The sequence below is a fragment of the Dendrobates tinctorius genome, unplaced genomic scaffold, assembly GCF_039654945.1.
Source record: "Dendrobates tinctorius isolate UK_male_01 unplaced genomic scaffold, ASM3965494v1 ptg000166l, whole genome shotgun sequence".
Taxonomy (NCBI): Eukaryota; Metazoa; Chordata; class Amphibia; order Anura; family Dendrobatidae; genus Dendrobates; species Dendrobates tinctorius.
This window is the reverse complement of record NW_027361833.1, coordinates 7858283-7879469: the sequence shown is the minus strand read 5'-3', so window position 1 is coordinate 7879469 and position 21187 is coordinate 7858283. Positions and strand designations below refer to the sequence as shown.

Below are 21187 nucleotides of genomic sequence, written 5' to 3'. Positions count from 1 at the left end.
CACTCCTTCGTTGCCCTGGCGGTGTGCTTTGGATCATTGTCATGTTGAAAGACCCAGTCACGTTTCATCTTCAATGCCCTTGCTGATGGAAGGAGGTTTGCACTCAAAATCTCACGATACATGGCCCCATTCATTCTTTCATGTACCCGGATCAGTCGTCCTGGCCCCATTGCAGAGAAACAGCCCCAAAGCATGATGTTTCCACCACCATGCTTTACAGTAGGTATGGTGTTTGATGGATGCAACTCAGTATTCTTTTTCCTCCAAACACGACAAGTTGTGTTTCTACCAAACAGTTCCAGTTTGGTTTCATCAGACCATAGGACATTCTCCCAAAACTCCTCTGGATCATCCAAATGCTCTCTAGCAAACTTCAGATGGGCCCGGACATGTACAGGCTTAAGCAGTGGGACACGTCTGGCACTGCAGGATCTGAGTCCATGGTGGCGTAGTGTGTTACTTATGGTAGGCCTTGTTACATTGGTCCCAGCTCTCTGCAGTTCATTCACTAGGTCCCCCCGCGTGGTTCTGGGATTTTTGCTCACCGTTCTTGTGATCACTCTGACCCCACGGGGTGGGATTTTGCGTGGAGCACCAGATCGAGGGAGATTATCAGTGGTCTTGTATGTCTTCCATTTTCTAATTATTGCTCCCACAGTTGATTTCTTCACTCCAAGCTGGTTGGCTATTGCAGATTCAGTCTTCCCAGCCTGGTGCAGGGCTACAATTTTGTTTCTGGTGTCCTTTGACAGCTCTTTGGTCTTCACCATAGTGGAGTTTGGAGTCAGACTGTTTGAGGGTGTGCACAGGTGTCTTTTTATACTGATAACAAGTTTAAACAGGTGCCATTACTATAGGTAATGAGTGGAGGAAAGAGGAGACTCTTAAAGAAGAAGTTACAGGTCTGTGAGAGCCAGAAATCTTGATTGCTTGTTTCTGACCAAATACTTATTTTCCACCATAATATGCAAATAAAATGAAAAAAAAACAGACAATGTGATTTTCTGGATTTTTTTGTCTCAGTTTGTTCCCATAGTTGAGGTCTACCTATGATGTAAATTACAGACGCCTCTCATCTTTTTAAGTGGTGGAACTTGCACTATTGCTGACTGACTAAATACTTTTTTCCCCACTGTATATAATCTACGACGGCCTTAGGGTCTTCTGCACACGTTGGAGTTTTGTCGCGTTTTTGTCACATTTGCAGATTTGTCAAAAAACCTGAATGATTTCCTAGTGCTAGCAAAGTGAATAAGAGTCGCACCACACAAAAACAACAGTAAATAACTTTTCCCTCATGTCTACTTTACACCAGCACCATTTGTAATATGTTGTTTTATTTTGTTAAACATTTTAAAAGGTTTAAAAATGTAGCTGTAATTTTCCATTTTTTTCAAGGAAATTTACAAAACTTACTTTTCTAGGGACCAATTCAGTTTTGAAGTGACTTTGGGGGTCTTATATATTGAAATCCCCCAAAATTGATATAATTTTAAAAACAGTGCCCATCAATGTATTCAAAATTGCTTTCAGGCAGTGTATTACCCCTTCAGGTGCTTTTCAGGAATTAATGCTAAGTGACATGACAGAAATGAACAAAAATATTTTTACCACCTAAATGTTTCTAACTTCTGAACTGGCCGCTATAGCTGGAAGACTTTAATGCCTTTATTTGGCCATGAATTGCCAGTGCAAACGTCAGGACCACATCATGACCACACGATCAAGATCTCAGGGTGCCGATGGGGTTAAAGAGGAAGCCCCCCACACTCTGTTAACCATCTAGATTCTGTAGTCACTATTTACAGCAGTATTTAAGGGGTTAAACGGCCATGGTCGGTGCCACCACTGATCATGGCTGATGCAGCAAGTTGTCAGCTATAGTGTACAGCTGATAGCTGCTGGATTGTCACTCGTTGGAAGATGCTATTCTCATAATATCACAGGTCAGTTTTAAGTGCTGTGTAAATTAATGGAGCCGTAAAAAAGAGTAAAATATTGAGGTCCAGCCCTTATATTTTTCCAATCTCTGGAATTCATAGCATAAATGGTCTGTTTATTCTTGAACAGTAGGCATCTAGTAATACAACATTCATACCAAAGGTCCAATTGCTAGTGATCAGCGTAGGGACGTCCCTGATGTCTAGATATGGCCGATATTTGTGACTCCTGCATCTGGCTACATAATTTAATCATTCTACATCTGTTGTTCTAAAATGCTTCTTTCCCAGAGTTATTGAGAAAAGTCGCTAGAAGTCTCAATTAGCATATACGAGATCCCCCTGGTGAGCTGATTAGTTCACAATATCAGGCCAGGTTAACAAATAACGCTGGTTAATATCTATAAGATGTGAATGATGACTCATGGCAGCTTTTTCTTCTAGCCATTACAATATACATATACAGAAAGCTTATTAACCCTTCATAATGTGTGCTTGCATTTTATCGAAAATGTGTTTGTCTTTCTCTATTTCACAATACTTGTTAAAATCTGAATTAATGAACGAATTGAACCACAACTATACTCCATATAACATACATTGTCATTTTTCTTATTACAATATAAAAAAAATATTTAAAAAAAAATCACATTCTGGCAGCACTGTGAATGATGCTTCTGTGAATTTTTTTAATAAATCATCATTTACCATGTAGTCAGGGCTGGCTTTAGGCAAAGTGGGGCCCTAGGCAAAACTTTAAAATTTTAAAATGGGGCCCCAAATGCTAACAAATTGCACCATCACACAGAAACATTATGGTTGGATTTACATGTGCTGATTTCAGGCCACTAAGCGAGTAAAATCAACAATATTGAAGTTATTCACCGCTTGTTTCCCTGCTTCTTTCACTGGCTGAGGAATAATGATGGGACAGAATGATCACTTTTAGATCAGTCTGTCCACATACAGTATCATCTTAGCAGCATATGTGCAGTTTTCACTTGGTGTTGTTCTGCAAATGATTTTTGTTCTGGCATAACCTATCCAATCACTTGATGAATATCCTGCATTTTGCACTCCCCCTAGTCCTCCATGTAGTACTGTATAACACACCCCCATAGTCCTCCACATAGTATAATATACTCCCCCTAGTCCTCCATATACTGTAGAATAATACACTCACCATAGTCCTCCATATAGTATAATAGACTCCCTGTAGTCCTCCATATAGTATAATGTACTCCCCCTAGCCATCCATATAATACACTCCCCATATTCCTCCATATAGTATAATAGACTCCCCATAGTCCTCCATATAGGATAATAGACTCCCCATAGTCCTCCATAGAGTATAATACACTCCCCATAGTCCTCCATAGAGTATAACACACTCCCCATAGTCCTCCATAGAGTATAATGCAGTCCCCATAGAGAATGTAATTCTGTCCTCATATAGTGTAATGCAACCCCCACATAGAATATAATGCAGCCCCCCATAGAATATAATGCAGTCCTACAGTATTATGGCCACCACATACTCACTCGCTCACTGATATATACCGTATTCATGGGTGTGGAGAGCAGTGATTATTCACTCCCTTTAGTAACGGGCACATGTAATTGCCCAGCAGCAGGAAGCCTGCAGCTGCGGCTACTGTGCCCGCTTTTAAAGTGAAATGAATATTCACTGCTCTCCATTCCAATAGTCTCTCCCATCTCAATTCTGGCTTCAGTGCATAGTGGTGGGAGGGACTATGGGCGTGGGGAGCAGTGAATATGAATTTCTCTTTAGCAGCGGGCACAGGCTTTAGCCACAGCAGCCGGATCTTGCCTCCTGTCACTCGCTGCTCCGTTGCTGCTGCTTCACTGGCACCGGGCGGGCCCCCAGACTCACAGGCCCCATAGCAGCTGCATGGTGTGCCGCTATTAGCAACACGCCACTGGCTGAGGGCAGGGGCGGACACTAATTGCTTGGGGCCCCTGTTCAAGAAATGTGTCTGGGCCCACCTCCCTGCCCGGTAAGCTGCTTATGATGATGGCAATCTGGCAATGGGATCCAGGAGCCTCGGGCTCCGAGAAACAAGGCAGATTGCCCTCATTATTACTGCCGTGCAAGCAGGGGAGTACATAACAATCACTGGGCCCCCACACCTCTTAAAAATATATATATTTACATTTTTTCACTGAGATGGATATATATATACAGTATATATACTGTGTGTGTTTGTAATAAAAATATATATATCCATTAGCATTCATTTCTGCTGGTTCCAGTACAGTCAGACTTGCAGCCAAGTGACAACTAGTGTCCGCTGTGTCAGTGAATAGAACACTGCAGATACGGCTGACACTCTAGTTGCCACATGGCAGCAAGTGTGCAAAGCATCTCCTCGTGGTTATGTGATAACTGCTGGAATCGGAAGAACCCAACTATGTATGTATTATATTACATTTTATGTCTGGTATCTGCTCTACATAAACCGTACATACATTCACACAGATACACATACATATACCATATATGCAAACATTCCCATATACCACCATAATTTGCAAACTAAATCTCGGCAGATTAGACAAGGTGATTTTCTGGATTTGTTTTCTCCTTTTGACTTTTCTAGTTGTGGTCTACCTATGATGTCAATTACAGGTCTCTCTCATCTTTTTAAGTGGGAGAACTTGCAAAATTGGTGGCTGACTGAATACTTTTTTCCCCACTGTATATATAATATATATACATACACATACATATATTATATTATATATAATATACTAGCTGAAGAACCCGGTGCTGCCCGGGCATAGTAACTAACTGTGGTTAGTTATAACAAATTATAATTATCCTCCATCCCATAGTCCCATGCCCATATACCCATCATACATATCCACGATCCCATAGGCCCGTGCCCATATACACATCATACATATCCTCCATCCCATAGTCGAGTGCCCATATACCCATCACACATCCTCCATCCCATAGTCCTATGCCCATATACCCATCACACATCCTCCATCCCATAGTCCCAGGCCCATATACCCATCATACATATTCGCCATCCCATAGTCGAGTGCCCATATACCCATCACACATCCTTCATCTCATAATCGCATGCCCATATACCCATCATACATATCCTCCATCCCATAGTCCCGTGCCCATATACCCATCATACATATCCTCCATCCCATAGTCCAGTGCCCATATACCCATCACACATCCTCCATCCCATAGTCCCGTGCTCATATACCCGTCATACATATCCTCCATCCCATAGTCCAGTGCCCATATACCCATCACACATCCTCCATCCCATAGTCCCGTGCTCATATACCCGTCATACATATCCTCCATCCCATAGTCCCATGCCCATATACCCATCATACATATTCTCCATCCCATAGTCCCGTGCCCATATACCCGTCATACATATCCTCCATCCCATAGTCCAGTGCCCATATACCCATCACACATCCTCCATCCCATAGTCAACCATTATGACATCATAATGAGCGGCGGGGCTTGCAACCTATGATGACATCAGCGTCACCATGGCAACCATTATGACATCATAATGAGGGGCGGGCTTGATACACACACACTTTTTCCCCGTTATGTAGATAGGGGCAAAATTGTTTGGTGCATTGGAACGCGCGGGGTTAAAATTTCGCCTCACAACATAGCCTAGGACACTCTCGAGGTCCACACGTGTGACTGTGCCAAATTTTGTGGCTGTAGCTGCGACGGTGCGGATGCCAATCCCGGACATACACACACATACATACATACATACATACATACATACATACATACATACACACCCACATTGAGCTTTATATATTAGATACACAAATTTGGCATGTCTTTGCAAGAAAAATAAATCTAATTTAAGTAGCAATCAGCTAAATCAGATTTGTCCTTTAAATTATACCAATTCTTGGCATACATTTCTGCAATTCTGTTGGGCTGCTGACTGGTTCAGCCCATTAGCATAACTTGACTCTCTTGGGCTCCATCAACAGGCCCCCTAAATGTCTTAAGTCTGTAATGCTACTGGTTTTCTCATATACAGTCATATGTAAAAGTTTGGGCACCCCTATTAATGTTAACCTTTTCTCTTTATAACAATTTTGGTTTTTGCAACAGGTATTTCAGTTTCATATATCTAATAACTGATGGACTCAGTTATATTTCTGGATTCAAGTGAGGTTTATTGTACTAACAGAAAATGTGCAATCTGCATTTAAACAAAATTTGACCGGTGCAAAAGTATGGGCACCCTTATCATTTTCTTGATTTGAACACTCCTAACTACTTTTTACTGACTTCCTGAAGCACTAAATTGGTTTTGTAACCTCATTGAGCTTTGAACTTCATAGCCAGGTGTATCAAATCATGAGAAAAGGTATTTAAGGTGGCCACTTGCAAGTAGTTCTCCTATTTGATTCTCCTATGAAGAGTGGCATCATGGGCTCCTCAAAACAACTCTCAAATGATCTGAAAACAAAGATTATTCAACATAGCTTTTCAGGGGAAGGATACAAAAAGTTGTCTCAGAGATTTAACCAGTCAGTTTCCACTGTGAGGAACAAAGTAAAGAAATGGAAGAACACAGGTACAGTTCTTGTTAAGCCCAGAAGTGGCAGGCCAAGAAAAATATCAGAAAGGCAGAGAAGAAGAATGGTGAGAACAGTCAAGGACAATCCACAGACCACCTCCAAAGACCTGCAGCATCATCTTGCTGCAGATGGTGTCACTGTGCATCGGTCAACAATACAGCGCATGCATAACGCCTTTTTGTATGACCAAACAACTCAATCTTTGTTTCATCAGTTCACAGGACCTTCTTCCAAAATGTAATTGGCTTGTCCAAATGTGCTTTTGCATACCTCAGGCGACTCTGTTTGTGGCATGCTTGCAGAAATGGCTTCTTTCGCATCACTCTCCCATACAGCTTCTCCTTGTGCAAAGTGCGCTGTATTGTTGACCGATGCTATCCGCCTTTCGTTATAAAGGTCACCTATGGGCGGCGCATCCGTTGCCAACCATTTATTGACGGAATCCTGCAACGGATCCGCTTTTTGACACTGAGCATGCCCGGAATAATTTCCTTCCCAGAAATTTAACCCCAAATTCCGTTCTGGTGGCGGAAAATCTCTCTCTCACTCTCTCTCTTTTTCCAGAGTCATTTCCCTTTAAATTTCATCACCTTGGCTCCAAAAATGGATCCGTCAAAAACGGATCAGTTTTTTCACACTCTGGCGGATTTTGACTGACGTAAAAAAACTGAAGTGTGAAACAGGCCTTAAGGGGGTTTTACACATAGCGATATCGCTAGCGATATCGCTATAACGTCACCGATTTTGTGACGTTATAGCGATATAGCTAGCGATATCGCTATGTGTGATACTTACCTCCGACCGGCTCCCCCGCTGTCCATCGCTGATCGCGCGAGAACGTCCGGCTCCATTTCTCGTCGTCTGCTTCCTGCTGGGCTTCCTGCTGTGTGAGACGAGCGACTCTGGACGCGGGCGGGAGGACGTCTGGATTGCTGTGTGTGAAAGGTGAGTATCGTGCGCTGCGTCGCTGCTGCATCGCTGTGAGGTCTGCCTGTGTGGCAGCTCACTAGCGATCATTTAGCGATGCACCAGCGATCCTGACCGGGTCGGATCGCTGGTCGGATCGCTGGTGTATCGCTAAATGTAAAAGGGCCTTTAGGCTCCAGGGCCCAGGTGAGACTGCAGCCCCTGCAACTACCATAGTTACGCCCCGATGAGATCCATCCCACCAAACCCTGCACACTTTCATAGCAATGTGTCAAGAAAAGTGTAAGGCAGCAAAAAGACATAAATTATTGCGTAATTGTAGCATGTACCATAATTTTGAACTTCTTTTACACCACTTCTGTGACATAAAGCCAATAATAAATTCTGCACATGTTTGTTATATTTTTTTCTCTATCACAGCTTTTGGATTTGGAGGTGGTATAGTGATCTAATGTTAGGTTTATGTACTTTTGAAATGAAAGACAATTGAAATAAACCCTTTAATAAAAAGTTCCCTTGAAGCATACATTGTAGAGTTTATTTAATGACATGACCAGTTGGACGACTTCCAATGAAAATCCTAAAGGCAATTTTGTTCCCAAAGTGAATCTCCAAAAACATTGATCCCTGAAATAAAAATCTTGGTATTCTTTTCTTCTACATTATCATTACGGCTCAGACTGTACAAGATTCACAGTCTATATCCCATTGATCCTCTAAGACCACAATCTACAATCAAGTGAGCCCAGAAAATCCACACATATATGAATTATAGACAGTGAAGTTTACAGCTTCATACGCATAAAAACCCAGTTTGAATTGAAATACCTTCAATGTCATTTTCTTCTGGGCTACATTCCAACTTTCTTATTTCCACTATTTTTTGTCCTTTAAATCAGTTGTCAAATGAGATCATTTTTGTAATTTAGTAGCAAAGCTTCACCCTCTCCAACAGAGAGATCAGAGACGACCTATTGTATAAATCAGAATGAAAAGAGACCCAACAGCCGGCACAGCTTTTTTATAGCATGGTCGAGGTGTTTACATCTATCATACACTATATCTGGTAGCCGGTAATGAGTATTTTTCCCAGGTGTGTCATTCTATTTAAAATTTCCTTTCTGCAATGGGTATCATTTGTCCTTCCCTCCGATGCATTTTAAATCAGTATGTAAAAGAACCTGCAATATAATCATTTTGCATTGTTTATTGGTCTTTATCACAGAACTCATTCCGAAATTGAGGCTTAGTGCCATTCATTAAAAGTTGTGTGGGAACACATATTGATTCTGAATTGCTAATTATGCTTTGTTTTATGTGAAGGAAGGGCAGGGGTACAGTGCATGGTCTGGGCATTCAGAAATCGGTTTACAGATATTAGGGCATCTAAACTTTATTGGCAAGTTTACAGGGTAATAAAACTAAGCACTGGCATTCTGAGATATAAATCAAGCAGGTGAAATATATTTCTTTGAGTTAAAGTTAACAGTCCTAGGACTTTGTCCTGTTTTCGATCATAAACACCATTGAACCTTCCCCGTTTATAAATCTAGCACTTGGAGCTGTTCTTCACTGTTTTTTACTCAGAGACTATCCATCACTTCTTTTCGGTGACTATTTCCTAACATGGCAATGTGCTGTATAACGAAAGATAACAAGGCCAGTATGGATAGCTAAACAATGGTTGCAACCAAAATCTTTAAAGAGGTTATCCTTCTATTCAAATAAATAGAGGACGGATGCGTAACTGGGCAGTTTTGGATGCCTTTAACATTCAGAACACGTGACGGTGCCGGGTGTCACACCCTTACTGATGAGACATTGATGACCTATCCCAAGGAAGGGTCATCAATATTGAAGTTTAATTCAGGCAAATTTCCCAAATCAGCTAGCATAGAGTCTGATATTACAGTGCTTGTCTGATTTCCATAATATCACATTCTTTTATCTTAAAAAAATGATTGGAACCAGTGAAAATGGAAACATGAAATACTAGGAAACTAAAATAAATGGACATGCTATTTTTTAGATAGGTTCTGTGACACACACATAACAATATCCATGGAAGCTAATAATGTAATTTTTTTCTACTATTGCCATGTTTTCCTAGCAATATCATGTCCAGATGGTCAAATGAAAATCATATTTGCACATTCTCTGATCTGTGATCAATAGATTTGTGGTGCCAGTGTGATGAAGAAAATGTACAGTATCATGATAATGGCAGGTGACCAGCTTTGCATAAGCTTCAGGTGGTTTGCAGCGTAATGTTGCACATATGTTAAACTTCTATTTATCTATGACATTTCTAATATGGAATCCATCATTAGCTCCAGTAAATGATAGAACATCTCCAAAATATAGAGCACCATCCAGATTACCATTTTGCACTACAGAGCCATAGAAAATGCTTTGTCAGTATTTAGCTGCAGTGGAAACAGTTTTATTGTGTGCATCAACACCATGTCTTGTCCTTATATTTTTCCTCCCTTTCGAATCCACAGTTAGCTAAAAAGTACAGTACATCAAAACCTGCATCAAACTGACCTTTGTGAACCTGGTCCACCACTCCAGGTTTTTTTTTGTATTTTATCATTGGAGTGGTATCACTAATCTGAATTCCTTGAACCTAGCCTTTTACTGTTGTCTTCAGCTTTTCATGATGTCAGTTAGGACCCTATCTGCCATCTTGTGACTGGAACTCCTGACTGACTGTAAGTCAGAGAAGCAGAGGCGTAGCTAGGGTTTTGGTTCAGGGGGGGCGAAACTTCTGAGTGGGCCCCTAACCAGAGAACCTCAGCAGATGACTGCGCTGTTGCCAAAAATAATATATATATTCTATTACTGCGGCATCAGCGTGGCCCCCTCAGTGCATGCTGCAATAATGGAAGAGAGAGAGTCACATGACGCTCCCTCTCCCATCATTACCCTCTTCCTCTGACACACAGCGGGTGCACGATGACGTTACTTCATCGCGTCCCCGCTGTGTGCCGGTCTGACTGCAGTGCAACTCCTGACATCAGAGCAGAGCCGCCGCCGAAATCAGCATGCGAGCGACGAGGAGAGGTGAGTATAGTGGGTTTTTTTTAAATTTATATAGTGAGTCCTGGTTGCATGATTATGATACCCCATATGGGGGGGGCGGCAGCATGATACCCGTATGAGGGGGCACCATGACATACCCCGTATGAGGAGGGGGCAGCATGATACCCCATAAGATGGAGGCAGCATGATACTCCATATGAGGGGGTAGTATGATACCCCGCATGGGGGGCAGCATGATACCCCATATAAGGGAGGGCAGCATGACAACCTATGAGGGGGGCTGCATTATATTCTGAAGGGGCTACATTATATTCTTTGGGGGGCTGTATTATACCATATGAAGGGGGCTACATTATAGAGAAAGAAAGAACAGAGAGAGAGAAAGAACGGAGAGAAAGAAAGAACAGAGAGAGAAAGAGAGGAAAGAAAGAACAGAGAGAGAGAAAGGAAGAACAGAGAGAGAGAAATAACAGAAAGAAAGAGCAGAGTGAGAGAGAAAGAAAGATTAGAGAGAGAAAGATTAGAAAGAAAGAAAGAAAGAAAGAAAGAACAGAGAGAGAACAGAAGAGGGGAAAGAAAGAAAGAACAGAGGAAGAAAGAACAGAGAAAGAAAGAACAGAGAGAGAGAAAGAAACAGAGAGAACAGAGAGAGAGAGAAAGAAACAGAGAGAAAGAAAGATTCTATAAAGATACTATAGCAGCCCAGCTCCCATTGTAGTGCCCACCTGAGCCTCCCGCTGCAGGACATATCATGATCCCCTCACATGGCCGACATCTCCGAGTCCAAGGTGATCCTGCTGTCCTCGCTGTCGGAGGAGATGGTGATGGATCTGAAGCATTCCCAGAGGTGCCTCCATGGTTCTGTCACAATCCCCTCCTGAAATTACCTCTTTTCCGGTCAGCCTCCAGCACGTCACTTCCGGTGGAACGTCAGGTGCAAATTTTAAAGTGCTCCTCAGGGCTCTGCCATGTACTCCTGTGTCCGTGAGAAAAGTAACTTCCCGACCGAGGCAGACTCTCTTAAAATCGAGATGGTTGGGAGGTATGAATGCTCCCCACCATACACCTTGTACATGCATAGCTCCGCACACCTCATACACACACGGCTCTGCTCTGTACACCTCGCACACACACGACTCCACTCAGTACACACATGGCTTCACTCCGCAAACCTTGTACACATGCGGCTCCGCTCCGTACACCTCATACACACACGGCTCCGCTCCATTCACCTCGTACACATGCGGCTCCGCTCCGTACACCTCGTACACATGCGGCTTCACTCCGTACACCTCGTACACGCGTGGCTCCGCTCCGTACACCTCGTACACACGCGGCTCTGCTCCTTACACCTGGTACACACACGGCTCCGCTCCGTACACCTCATACACAAATGGCTCCGCTCTGTACACCTCGTACACAAATGGCTCCGCTCTGTACACCTCGTACACAAATGGCTCAGCTCCGTACACCTCGTACACACGCGGCTCTTCTCCGTACACCTCGTACACACACGGCTCTGCTACATCCACCCTGTAAACTCCTCCTGAACTCACACAGAAATTTCCCTTCATCCAGCATGGCAGAGTCCTACATACATGGAGAGGCCCCTGATCATGTGACCTCGACTCCTCCCCTCCTGTGACCTCATCACAGGTCCTGTGGCGGAGGAAACATAGTGCGGCAGAGCAGGGAGATAATTGATTCTCCTTGCTCTGCCACAGATACAGTTACAGCTGCATAGCCCGGGTGGGCCCCCTCAGAGCGCGGGGCCCGGGGCGACCGCCCCCTCTGCCCCCCCCCGGTAGCTACGCTACTGCAGAGAAGTCAGAGGTAACAGTCACAAGCTATTAATACAAGTGTATAAAAAACTCGTTCTGGCCTCATTCTCGCTCTCATAAACTTACATTGAGCTGTGACTTCCAGATCTTCCCAGCAAACACTGGAGCAATCTGGAAGGTGACAAATTGCTGGAGACCAACAGGAGTGGTGCCGGGAAGAGCTGAAGAAGATGGCGGCTGATAAGAACGAGACTAAGCGATCTCAACAACGATCCGTCATGGATGGGATCGTTGGGACATCGTTAAGCTGATCGCTGGTGAGCTGTCACATAGACAGCCCCTCCAGCGATCAGGACCAGCGAGCAAGCTGGTTTCCAATGTAAACAGTGGGTATCTAAGAGCCGCGCGGCTCTTGGATACCCGCTGTTTACTCTAGATACCAGCGTGCACGCTGGCTTCCAACGTAAGCATCGGGTAACTAAGAGCTGGTCTCTCGCTGCCACACGCAGCGATGCGTGCTGGCCAGTGGGAGACCAACGATCAAAAAATGACCCAGGACGATCCTGCACGATCAGTGATACCCAGCAAGCGGGGCCGGTCGCTGATCCCCGTCACACACAGCGATATCGCTGGAGAGATCGCTGATACGTCACAAAATCAGCGATCTCACTAGCGATCTTGCTGTGTGTGATGGGGCCCTAAGTGCAGGGAATTTAGATTAGAAGCATCTTTCCAGCCCAGTATTAAAAAAAAAAAATGCTGGAGTGGTGCTTTACATATATAAAACAGATTTTTGCACTGGAATCTGTATTAATGAGATTCTAATCTAAAAAATATACACAATAATAAAGGGTGGGAAGTGAACAGTTAAAAGTTCCAAATGAGAATTTTACTTGATTTCACTGCCCAAGGGTGAGGGTTTACAATTTCACTAAGGTAGAGATGATAGATGTAAGGTTATTTATAGCTAAATGTACAACCTATATTTAATTATAAGAAATTAATCAGACCCAAAGCAATTTCATTCAAGAACATGTGATTAAGCCAAATATATGGTCGCAAATTTGCTAGGTATCACAATGATATTGTACAGCTCTTCTCTAGTATAGGCAGACAATGGAAAGTTTCAATTATACATGTTCATGATATGACTTTAGAAGCCACGCCACTCAGCCACATAATTATTGGCATGTAAATGTCAGCTTTTAAATTAGGAAATAAATGGATAGGAAAGTGATCTGTAGTATATAAAATTGTCCCATCCTAAAATCAGATTGCATTGTGACTAATGTTATTGAATGATTATGTGTTCATCTGCAATTTTTTTCTCAGCTCAGATCAGCCTAAGAAAAAAAATTGCAGAATAGAAAGGATTTATACATAGAATAGATAGATGGAAAGATGTCAGTGACATATATAATTAGCACAGTATGCATGAATTTAGATAATAAATAAAATAAAATTATTGGCTTGGGATTACCCTTATTTTTACTAACCAGCTGAGGGAAAAGAGACAGATGAGAGCTGATTTTAAAAGTCTAGGAAGGGGGCAATAACCATGGATCTTCCCAGGGAATTAATATCAGCTCACAGCTGTCTGCGTAGCCCTTACTGGTTATTAAAATGTGGGGACGCTAAAAAAAATGACGTCGGGTCCCCCCAATTTTTAATAACAAGCAAGGGCTAAACAAACAGCTGCAGGCTGATATTAATATGCTGAGAAGGGGCCATGGATATGGCCCCCTCCTAGACTAATAAAACCAGCTCTCAGCCACCCCAGAAATGGCTCATCCATTAGATGCACAAATTCTGGTGCTTAGCCTCAGCTCTTCCCACTTGAAGTTTCTCACGCTGCGAGTGATGACATCAGTAATGTTACTACAGTTCATAGCCAATGAACTCTGATTACCTTACGGATGTCACCGCTTGACACTGTATGTGCGTTCTCATGCTACTGTTAGTGTGTTCTTGCTGACATGCTGAATGGTCACTCATGTCACCACTCAACACACCATCCAGATGTAGCAGAGTTGGAGATCGTTGTGGGACGTGAGATGGATTTACAGCAGACCTATTGGGAATATTTGATTGGTTAAAGGCAATAAAAGGGTAAAAGAGGGTCGGGGAGTGCTTTATACATATAAAAGACTTTTTTCTTCTGTATGTTTTTTTTTTTTTGCTTTAAACTTACAGGGATAGTAATGGGGGTGTCGTATAGTCGCCTCTCTCCATTACCAACTCTTGGTCTTAATGTCTGCTAACATTACAACGCTGACATCAACCCCAAAACCATTACCCCACTTGCCAACGCACCAGGGCAAGCGGGAAGAGCCGAGGTTAAGCATCAGAATTGGAGCATCTATTGGATGCACCATTTTTGGGGTATAAGGACTGGTGTTATTGGTCTTGGATAGGGCCAATATCAATGACCCCCAATCATACTATTAATATCAGCCCCCAGCTTTCTGTTTAGCCTTTGCTGGTTATTGAAAATAGGGGGGACCCCTGTCATTTTTGTTTTGGGTCCCCTTTTTTTATTAACCACATTACGCTAGATGATAAATAGATAGAAGTATGTCAGCGAGATATATAAATAAGTGCTTTGCGTGTGTAGTTTTCTGTAGTTGCATTTAGCTAATAAATAAATAAAAGAAAAAAATGGTATGGGGTCCCCCTTATTTTTATTAACCAATTGAGGGAAAGCATCCTAATTTAATTTCCTTCTACGACAGAATCACTGACTGGGTGGATCAGGGAAATGCTGTAGATATAGTATATCTTGACTTCAGCAAAGCATTTGACAAAATATCTCACACCATCCTTATTGAAAAAATGATTAAGTATAAAATTGACAAGGCAACTGTTAGGTCGATTCATAACTGGCTAAGGCTATGTGCACACGTTGCGGATTCTGCTGCATTTCCGCAGCGTTTTTGGCCCTGCTGAACCGCAGCAGTTCCGCTGACATGGTACAGTACCATGTTACCATATGGGTTTTAAAAACCGCTGTGCTCACGCTGCTTTTTTTTCCGCGCGGTTTTGCTGCGGTTTACAAACCGCAGCATGTCAATTGTTTCTGCGGATTCCGCAGTGGTTTGGCACCTATTCCATTGTCCAGGTGCCAAACCGCAGGCCAAACCGCAGGAAGACCGCAGGTCACTTTACCTGCGGTTTTCCCTGCGGATCCGCGTGGAAAAACCCGCAGGTGAATCCGCAGCGAGTGCACATAGCCTTAGTGATCGTATCAAAGAGTGGTCGTAAATGGCTATATATCCAGTTGGAAGAATGTCTCAAGTAGGGTACCACAGGGTTCTGTCCTGGGCCCTGTATTGTTCAACATCTTTCTCAATTATTTAGATGAAGGAATTGAGGGTGCACTGATTAAATTTGCTGATGACACAAAGCTAGGAGGGATAGCTAATACTATAGAAGAGAGAGAGAGGATTCAAAAAGATATAAGTAAACTGGCACAGTGGGCAGCAACTAACAGAATGGATTTTAACAGAGAAAAGTGCAAAGTACTACATCTGGGCAATAAAAATGAAAAAAGCATATACAGAATGGGAGGAATAGGGCTAAGCAACAGGACATGTGAAAACTAGGGCATACTAATAGATCATAAACTGAACATGAGTCAACAGTGTGATGCAGCAGCAAAAAAAAGGAAAATGCAATTCTGGGATGTATTAATAGAAGCATACAGTCTAGATCATGTGAAGTCATTATTGCCCTCTACTCCTCTTTGGTCAGACCTCATCTGGAATACTGTGTCCAGTTTTGGGCACCACATTTTAAAAAGACATCAACAAACTGGAGCAAGTTCAGAGAAGAGCGACCAGAATGGTGACCGGTCTGCAAACCATGTCCTATGAGGAACAGCTACAGGATTTGGGAATGTTTAGTTGCAAAAAAGAACACTGAAAGGAGACTTAATAGCTGTCTACAAATATCTCAAGGGCTGTCACATTGTAGAAGGATCATCTTTATTCTCATTTGCATAAGGAAAGACTAGAAGCAATGGGAGGAGACACAGATTAGGTGTTAAGGGCCTGTCACACTAAGCGATATCGTTAGCAATATCGCTATAACTTGTGACGTTATAGTGATATTGCTAGCGACATCGCTGTGTCTGATACTTACCTACGACCTGCTCCCCCGCTGGTTATCGCTGATCGTGCGAGAACGTTCAGGACTGTTTCTCGTCGTCAGCTTCCTGTGGAGAGACGAGCGACGAGCATGGAGCCGGGCGGGAGGACGTCAGGATCGCCTAGTGTGACAGGTAAGTAGTGACCCCAGACCCCAACAATGTTGCTGGTGAGATCTGCCTGTGTGGCAGCTCACTAGCGACCACTTAGCGATGCACCAGCGATCCTGACCGCGTCATATCGCTGGTCGGGATCGCCGGTACATCGCTAAGTGTGACAGTACCTTTAGAAAAAACTTTTTGACAGATAGGGTGATCAATGAGTGGAACAGGCTGCCAGGAGAGGTGGTGAGTTCTTCTTCAACGAAAGTTTTCAAACAGAGGCTGGACAGACATCTGCCTGGGATGATTTAGTGAATCCTGCTTTGAGCAGGGGGTTGGATCAGATTACCCAGGAGGTCTCTTCCAACTCTACCATTGTATGATTCTATATGGATGGTAGGTGAGAAAAATTGCATTGTACTCTCATGACACTCATCCTACTTTCCAGGAACAACATCGGAGCAATTTTATTTACGCTGACGAGTGCTAGCCCTAACATAGTAAATCTTTGCCATCCCTTAAAAATATATATTTTCTTCTCACCACCCATCACCCCCAGAAAATGTGTTCATGCAGATTTGATGTTGGCATATATATTTAACTATTTAAGTAATGACAAATAGTGATTATTATAAAATCATATTGGTTGTTCAAAGTAAAGCTGGGATTACACCACATGATTGCGGAATTAATGCCCACCAATCAGCTGCTTATTTGCTGATTGTCATATGTTTATTTGACTGCTTAGATGGGCAAAGGCCATTTCCTATATAGACAGAACTATCAGTAATTGTTCTACGCGCATAGGCTGCCATTTTTATCAGCAGCACAGGTCTTGTTTACACTCGATGATGTGTTGTTAAGAATAATAACTTTTAAGACTGCTTAAAAATCATTTCTCCTGATTAATAAAAATGTTTCTTATTCCTTGATGATTAGTGGCCTATTTTCACCCCACAATTATCAGGAAACAAAAGTTCCAAATAAAGCTTGATCATAATAATAAACCAATGACAATAAGGCAATGTTAAGCCATTTCCACATATTATCAGAATGGCCGTATACTGTAAGGTGTATCTAATCATGTTCACTAATAATAATTGATATTGTTGTGGCTCCATGATTACAGACAACAAACAAACTTTGTGAAGTCAGATCCTGTGACAACTGTTTTATATAATCTGCAAAAATAGAAAAGGGAATATGACTTAAACATCAGACTACACAGAGATTGTAGTCTGTAACTATGGAGACACAATGGTTAGAATAGAATCTGTGGCACAGATATAATCAAGATTTTTGGAAAACTTATTCAGTTTTATTTCTGCGTTAAAGGGAACCTGTCAACTGATTCATGCAAAACCAAACCAGAGAAAATATAGTTTCAATATCGAGCTGGAGATCATACTTAAATTCCATAACTCAACCCAAAAGATGCTAAAAGTTTTTCATGTTTGTAAAAATATAGTGGTCCAGCACTTAAGCATTAAAATATCTTGTAACTGTATTCACATCATCATAAAAACTTCCTTTTGGCCATCACGATAGCATGTGTAAGCCACCAACGCGTTTTAAGTACCTATAGTCAGGTTTTAGCCATTGTTACGCTTGTGATAAAAAGCCTGGCTTACTATTTATTGTAACATGTCCTGCGTGTGAAGCTGAGCAATCCTCTCTGCTGAGATGCAATTTTATTCTGATTCTTGTGAAACGCCTGAGTGAAAGGAAAATGAGCAACAGTTTGGAACATGCTAATGCACCTCATTTCAGATCTTGTCAGTCAGCCTTTATCTGCTCATAGACATATCTCACTGACTGTTATCCGTTTGATAACTGATAAAGACACTTTGAGGCACAATCACATTTCTTAATGCAATCTTTCTCATTATGTTATTTTGCCACTGCTTTTTTTTCTTCTTCAAGTTTGTCAAAATGCACAAATGGAAAATACTTTGAGTCTGACAGAAATTTGCCGCTGGCCTAGTTACGCACCTATTTCTCCATTAAGAAATGCAGAGAGTAGGTATTGTTTTGTCCAGTTTATTTCTACCAGAAACTGTCTATGACTGATGATATTGCTTTAGAATTTAGGTTTTTCTTGTACAAATAGCACGATGTTACATTTGGAACCATACAAGTTTCTGTGAGCTTATCTAGAGTTAGGGTACCGTTACACCTAGCGATGCACCAGCGATCCCGACCAGCGATATGACGCGGTCAGGATCGCTGGTGCATCGCTAGGTGGTCGCTAGTGAGCTGCCACACAGGCAGATCTCACCAGCAACATCGCTGGGGTCGGGGGTCGCTACTTACCTGTCAGACGCGGCGATCCTGCGTCCTCCTGCCCGGCTCCACGCGTCGCTCGTCGGCGCCACAGGAAGCGCCGCAGGAGGTGACCGGCGAGGAATGATCCAGGAGCTTCTCGCGCGATCAGCGATAACCAGCGGGGGAGCCGGTCGGAGGTATCACGTGCAGCGATATCGTTGGCAATATCGCTGCAACGTCACAAAATCGGTGACTTTACAGCGATATTGCTAGCGATATCGCAGTGTGTAACGGGGGCTTTACACAAACATGTCTACAAAATAACCACATGGTTTAAAGATCCTCTTCCATTACTGATATACCTGTACAGCTGACCAGAACACAGACTCTGGTCACCATAGAAAAGTGTGACTTTTTTCCTTTTCATTGACCCACATGTATTTTTCTCAGATAACAGTATCTCAATACTTGATACTCAGTAAGTATCTAGGCATATTGGAAATATATTGAAGTTATAGGAGAATACTATTCCTATTTCCTATATTAGAAAGTTTAACAGGCTTAATTTAAATCTTGTTTTACAGAATATTAAAGGGGTCATCCGCTGCGTCCAAAGCACTGCCAGCTTTTGAACGCAGGTGATTCTGCATGTGTTCATTGAATCGTGTGGAATCGCTGCCTCCCATACATTGCACTGGTGATATCTTGCGGAGACTTGCGTCTCCACAAGATAAATTGACATGCTGCGGTCTGGAAAGACACGCCACTTGTGTGTCTCCGCAGGTAAGCCATGGGTGCCAGTGCACGCATAGTGGACATGTGATTTCTTGAAATTCCATCCATTATGCTGTAACATCTGGCCACTGCGGGTTGGACGCTGTGGATGTATGCAGCGTGCAACACGCAGCATTTACGGACCATGGGAACATACCCTATATGTTTCAGATTACCAAGCAAGATTAAATATTAAACAAAGATAACACAAGTAAATACAAAATGCAGTTTTTAAATTAAGGGAAAAAGAAATCCAAACATATAGGGCGCTGTGTGAAAAAGTGATTGCTCCTCCCCTTAAAACATAGATTAACTGGTTTATCACATCTTTGGGAAGCTGAGGTCAATTTTCCTAGCAACACGCAGGCTTGATTAATGCCACACCTGTGTTCAATCAAGAAATCACTTAAATAAGACCTTCCTGACAAAGTAAAGTAGACCAAAAGATCCTTAAAAGCTAGACATCACGCAGCGATCCAAAGAAATTCTGGAACAAATGAGAAACAAAGTAATTGAGATCTATCAGTATGGAAAAAGTGTTAAAGCCATTTCTAAAGCTTTAGGACTCCAGAAAACCACAGTGAGAGCCATTATCCACAAATGGTGAAAAGATAGAACAGTGGTCAACTTTCCCAGGAGTGGCCAGTAGACCAAAATTACCCCATGAGCACAGCGATGACTCATCCAAGAGGTCACAAAAGACCCCATAACAACTTCCAAAGAACTGCAGTCCTCACTTGCCTCAGTTAAGGTCATTGTGACTCCACCATAAGAATAAGAATAAGACTGGGCAAAAATGGCCTGCATGGCAGTTTCTAGAAGAAAACCACTGCTAAGCAATAAAAACATAAAGGCTCCTCTCAGTTTTGCCCAAGACTTTTGGGAGAATACTCTGTGGACTGACGATACAAAAGTTGAACTTTATTGGAGTTATATGTCCCACTACATATGGCGTAGAAGTAACACAGCATTTCAGAAACAGAACATTATGCCAATAGTAAAATGTGGTAGTGGTAGTGTAATGGTCTGGGGCTGTTTTGCTGCTTCATGACCTGGAAGACTTGATGTGGTAAATGGAACCATGAATTCTGCTGTCTACCCAAAAATCCTGAAGAATGTCTGGCCATCTGTTTGCGACCTTAAGCTGAAACGCCCTTGGGTTATGCAGCAGGACAATGATCCAAAACACATCAGCAAGTCCAACACTGAATGGCTTAAGAAAAGCAAAAATATGACTTTGGAATGGACTAGTCAATGTCCTGACATTAATCTGATTGAGATGTTGCTGAATTACAACAATTTTGCAAAGAGGAGTGGGACAAAATTTCTCCAGAGCGCTGTAAAAGATTAACGCAAACGCTTGATTGTAGTTGTTGATCTAAAGAATGGCCCAACCAATTAATAGGTTTAGGGGGTCAATCACTTTTTCATACAGGGCCTTGTAGGTTTGGATTCCCTTTTCTCTTAATAATACAGACTTTTATTTATAAACTTCATTTTGTGATCTGAAACATTTAAGTGTGACAAACATGCAAAAGAATAGGAAATCAGGAAGGGGTAGACACTTTTTCACACCACTGTATGCTTCC

General features: G+C 42.4%; 1 protein-coding gene across 8 annotated transcripts in view; it reads left to right on the top strand.

Annotated features, from left to right (window-relative positions):
- Positions 1-21187, top strand: part of DMD (dystrophin) — a 3834938-nt gene that overhangs the window by 3560481 nt on the left and 253270 nt on the right. The window lies entirely within an intron of this gene.